The sequence below is a fragment of the Orycteropus afer genome, unplaced genomic scaffold (genome assembly GCF_000298275.1).
Source record: "Orycteropus afer afer isolate SDZICR_OR568_19922 unplaced genomic scaffold, OryAfe1.0 scaffold00063, whole genome shotgun sequence".
In the NCBI taxonomy this organism is placed as follows: Eukaryota; Metazoa; Chordata; class Mammalia; order Tubulidentata; family Orycteropodidae; genus Orycteropus; species Orycteropus afer.
In genome coordinates this window covers 4,115,015-4,121,014 of record NW_006921650.1, presented here as the reverse complement: position 1 = coordinate 4,121,014, position 6,000 = coordinate 4,115,015, and positions in this window count along the sequence as shown.

The following is a 6,000-nucleotide window of genomic DNA, read 5'->3' as shown; positions in this document are numbered from 1 at the left end:
TACTACTTTTCAGGAACAACACTAACCATGAATCTTGGAGATTGCATACCAGTTGTTGCATTTAAAACATCCCTTTTAAGTACAAGAATCTCATCCTTAAGTCTTCCCAAAGCTAATGAACCAAAGCTGCTTCCTTTGCTTACATCTGGATTTCAACTTTGCAAGGAATTTTACTAAGTGGGTGGGGGATGGAGATGGCGGTGAGTTAGTTAACTAAGTACCAGTCAGCAGTGAGGGAGATGCTGTGCTTTCTTACCAGCTGTTATACATCAAGAAGAGACATGAGTCAGTAACCCTTTCCTGGCACACTAGTTCACAACAAAAGCTAGACACTCAATTTTGATAAAGCTTTTTTCTGTGAAAACATATATACAATCAAACACCGTGAATTAATTCACATGTAAATAAGATTAATAAAATTTGACACTTTATGTCTGTGTTTTGGATTATCACAAGAAATTACGAAAACACAAAGACATCAAACTGCTGGTATCATGTACATCCAAATGGTGTTGCTATTTGCTTCTCTTTCAAAGGAAGTCGTTCTCTTCCACCAGGGTTTAGGTAAATAACACACCAATCCATAAACTGCATAGAAAAAGCTACTGTTATACCTGCTCTTGGTCAAAAGGCAAAAGTGTGTTAAAATATGTCTCCGTGAAGGGTTAAAAACAGGATGCCTCCCAAGAAATGACAAATAAATTCCACAGCCAAAGTTCTGCTCACCACCCTGCCCCCAATATCCAGGCTTCCAGACTCAAATCGTTAGAAAAAAGTGTTTGGTTTGAAGTGATTCCTGAGGTTTAGTTTGCCTCACAAGTCACATTCTTTTTATCCTCCTCCCCCAGCCCAGTTAAACAAAAAGAAGAAAATGAAACCAACTTGGAATTCTGATGGTAGACTTTTCTAAAACTGCCCACGTTGCTTGCTCAGGCAAAAAAAAAAAAAAGAGATAGAGAGAGATCTATATAAAGTGCACTTTTTCTATATAAAGACTGTAAAAACATAAATCTATATAAAGACTTTTTTCTGTAGCTACTAACATGCTTGAATTCAATTAGATTTTTGTCTTCCATTTTTACTTCTTTACATCTTGAATTCTTATTGTCCTTTTCATTTTGAAATTTTCCATTACAACAATTTAATTCCATTTTATTCCTACCTCCACGAAGACATAAACTATTTTGTGAATCCTGAAGTCCCTGGCTATCCCAAAATCTTTTCATTTTTAGCTCTTCTGGTCTCAGGGTCATATAGTTTTCGGTTCTCATGGTCCATTAGTCCTTTGGACTGTTTCCATGTATCTTTGATTTTCATCACTCTTCTCTGCTCCAGACCATATTTGCTCCTTTTGATATTTTTACACATAGAAGGTGAAATTTTTAACCTGCTGATATTTGGGGTCCAGTCCTAAAAATTCTCATTCAGTAAAGTTGAATGGGAATACATCCATGACCATACATACATTTGGCAGATGATATTCTTACATATGTATTTGTATGTGCTATAAAAATGTTCATATGCAGTTTAAAGCTAACAGGGGATAACTAGTAAGGATAACTTCTTAGCCACAACTAAACACTGTGAGGAAGTGAGTCACTGGGTCTGCAGGCTGGGTACCATGGTTGCAGGAGGCATCAAGCTCAATTGACACAGCATGATATGCAAAAATATTATTCTACATATTATTTCCTTGAGTAGTGACTGGGGTCTTAAAAGCTGTGAGCAGCCATCTAAGATGCAACTATTGGTCTCACCTCACCCGGAGCAAAGAAGAGTGAAGAAAATCAAAGACACATGGGAACAGTTAGTCCAAGGGACTAATGAACCATGAGAACCTCAGCCTTCATGACATCAAGACCAGAAGAACTAGATGATGCCCAGCTACCAATGCCAACCACGTAGAAAGGGATCAAAATTGGAGATTCTGGATAGAGTGGGAGAATAATGTGGAACAAAACTCAAAATCATAAAAGAGAGAATGAAAAAAAAAGACCTGGTTCACTGGTCAGACAGAGACTGGTGAAGCCTCCAAGACTATGGCCCTGAGTCACCTTTCAAGCCTGGAAATGCATTCATTCTTGTGGCTTAACTCTCAGCCAAACAATAGGCAGGACTATGGACTGAACTATGGACTGAACCAGGGAGATGCATGCCTTAGAACAATCAACCATGGGAGATCAGAAGGGCATCATTTGCACAGGGAGAAAGGCAGGGAGACATGAATACATAGGCAAGAAGGACACAGGGAAAGGGTAACCCCAAGGAGGAAGTGGGAGGAGAGACGTTACACTGCAGGGAATGTAACCAGTGTCACAAAAGAACATGTATATGAACTGTTGAATGTAAAATGAATCTGCTTTGTAAAATTTCACCCAAATCACAATAAAAAATTTAAAAAAAAATTTCTCATTCAGTTAGCCCAGGTTGGGCCTTAGAAAGGGTAATTTGCTTCTCCAGTGATTCAAATGCAGAGTTTGGCTTGAAAAACACTTGCTATATAATGTATACCTACACATGCACATAAACACACACACATGAATGCACACACGCACACACACTACTCCTGCTCAATGATTACTATTAGAGAATAGTCCCGATTAAGAGTCCCATTTGTAATTCTATTGCAGAGATATCCTAGTTTTCCTTTATTGATAAATTCAAAAAAATGGCCAATCTGTTTTCACTGTCCCCATTTCTTGAACAAATGACCCCTCCTCTCAAAACTTACATTGAGTACTCTCTAGCTTTCCTCCTTTTCAGTCCTTTGAAAATGTTCTCACAGTTGTCAATAATCACTTAGTCATAAAGTCCGATGTTCTCCTTTAATACTCTACTTCTTAAACATATTGTCAGCTTCAACAATCAACCATCTTCACTTTCTTGATGCCCCCTCCATCTCTTGATTATGGAGTTCTGCATTTTCCCAGGTATTCTATCTTTCTCTGTTGGCTCTTTCTCCGGATCCTCATATGCTTTCTGGTGAAAAAAAATCTCCCAAAATCATTGAGAGTCATTGGTTATTTTCCTTCCATCACCATAAATTCTTCAATGGCAAGCTCATTCAACCCCAAAGCTTCTAACATCTCCCTACCAGAAGGCTCACCGATCTACCTCTCTAATCCTGATCTCTTCTCTAAACTCCATTCCTCATCCTTACTTGTAAGACTTTTCCACCAGCCTTTTCTACTAGCACCTCCAAATTAACATGAGCAAAAAAACTAATCTCTTCCCCAAAACCCACTGTTTATCTGGTGTTTCATGACTCTGTAATTGGGAGACTTGAAGCTACAACATCATCTTTAACTGCTTTCTCTCACCAGCACACACCATCCAAACAGGTATGTAATCAATCCTATTGATTCTTCCAACCAAATATCTCTAACTCAGTTTCCTCCTTTCTGTTTCTACCACAAGACTATAAATGCTATAGACTTTTAGATATGGGGAAGAATTTTTGAGAACTAGAATACTGTGGGAGTCACTAGGTGGTATAAACAGTTAATATGCTTGCATGCTAACCGTGAAGTTGGTGTTACAAGTGCACCCAGAGCTACTTTAATAGAAAGACCTGGCAATCTTCTTCTAAAAATCAACCATTGATAACTCTATGGAACAGAGTTCTACTATGATGCACATGAGGTCATAGTTGGGGTCATCTTATCATCAAAGGTAGAATATTCAGGGAAAACTTCAAAAGGTTCAAAATGCTCATGATTAAACTTGAACAATCCTTTATAAACAAGTTGTTGTTGTTGTTATGTGCCGTGGAGTTGGACTGGACTCATAGCGACCCCTCCTTGGGTTTCCGAGGCAGTATCACTACGGAAGTAGATTGCCCAACCTTCCTTCCAAGGAGTGGCTGGTGGGTTTGAACCGTCAGCCTTCTGATTAGCAGTGAGTGCCCTAGCCACTATGCTACCAGAAAATCAAAGGAGAGATGGAATGGAATCTGATAGGGAGATCAACATGTGTAAAGATCCAAACACAGTATGGCATGTACGAATACAGTGAAAATTTGTTTGAATAAAGCTGAATGTGTTCATTAATCTTCAAGGTCACTCCCCAGTGAACCATACTTCCAGGTAATCATGGCCTTGTGTAATCCCCCCATCTTGAATGTCATGTGAACTATGACTCAATTTTTGATCGATAGAATATGTTGTTGTTGTTGTTATGTGCTGTCAAGTTGGACCTGACTCATAGCGACCCCTCCTTGGGTTTCCGAGGCAGTATCACTACCAAAGGAGATTGCCCAAACTTCCTTCCGAGGAGTGGCTGCAATAGAATGTAGTGGAAGTGAAATGCACAATTTCTGTGTTTAGGTCATAATAAACCTGTAGCTTCCACTTTAGTCTTTTAGAGTATTCCCTCTGGGAACCCTGCATCACCAAATAAGTAGTCTGACTGCTATGCTAAGGATGTCACATGTAGGCATTCCAGTCAATAATGCCAGCTGAGTTCAACCATCCAGTCATCTCTATTATGTGCCAGATATGTGACAAAGCCAGACGGGACCCTTCAGACAAACCCAACTGTCAACTGAATCCTGAAGGATGTCAGTCAATGCCAGGTAAAACAGAATAATAACTAGCTAAACCCTACTAGAACTCCTGGCCCATAAATTTGAGAGATATATTAAAATTGTTTTAAGATTCTAAGTTTAGGGCAGTTTCTTATGCAGCAATTAATAAAGAAAACACAAAAGCACATTTTGATGAGCAGTAGAAAATAAGAACAAATACACATGGTTGTTCCAAATTGTTCAGTCTTGAAGAAGACAAGTAAATCAGATCTTCTTCCTGTTATGGGAAATGGGGAGCAATGAAAATTTTAGAGTAGGATGATATCCTTAACATTATATAAAAGTTAGTTTAACAAAAATATGCAAGATGTAAAGACTAATTGCAAGCATTTAGCAATGTGATTTAGAAGACCTATGGTCAAAATTTGGCTGTGCAATATTGAGAAAATGATTAACTTGAGCTTCCTACCTGAAGGGATTGTTGTGATGGTTAAATTGGATAACATACATGACAGTCCTTTGAAAACTCATTCTAAATACTATATAAAATAAAGTATTGCTAATCAGATGATGGATAGACTAGTGGTATCTAAAACAGTTAGAGAGTTGGGACAGAAATCTGAGCAGAAGGTGATGCATTCCATAATTAGGGTGATTGATTTGGTTCTCTCTTTCTGAGCTTCCATCCCCCTGTTTGTGCTGTGTCTTCTACTTTCTCTTATCTACCATGCCACCCCTACTCATCTTTTAAGACTCCTATGATTTTACCTTTTTTGAAATCTTTTCCATGATTTTCAAAGTTTCAATTAACTTCTTTCTCATTGGTATTCCTACTGTGCCTAGAGTGGTTCCTTATCACATTAAATGTCATTTGTCAGTTTAAGTACTACACTCTGATCATCTTTGATTACCTGACATAGAGTTGATTTTTAATATTTTTCAATTAAGGAGAACATTGTTGTTGTTAGCTGCCACCGAGTCAATGCTGACTCATAGTGACCCTATGCATACAGAGCAAGAGACTGCCCAGTCCCGTGCCATCCTCATAATCATTGACATTGATTATGTCCATCATTGCAGCCAGTGTATCACTCCATCTTGTTAGGGGTCTTCCTCTTTTTTACTGATCTTCCCCTTTGACGAATATGATGTCCTTCTCCAAGGACTGGTCCCTTCTGACAAAATGACCAAAGTAGAAGATAAAGTCTGGCCATTCTTGCTTCTAAGGAGCATTCCAGCTGTACTTCCTCCAAGACATCTTTGTTCAGTCTTCTAGCAGTCCATGGTACATTTAACATTCTTCACTAACACCACAATTCAAATGCATCAATTCTTTTGCAGTCTTCCTTATCTCATATGCATGTAAGGCTATTGAAGTACTATGGCTTGGGTCAGGTACACTTTACTCTTTAGAGTCACATCTCTGCTCTTTACTTTAAAGAAGTCTTTTGCAGCAGATTTCCCAATGCAATATG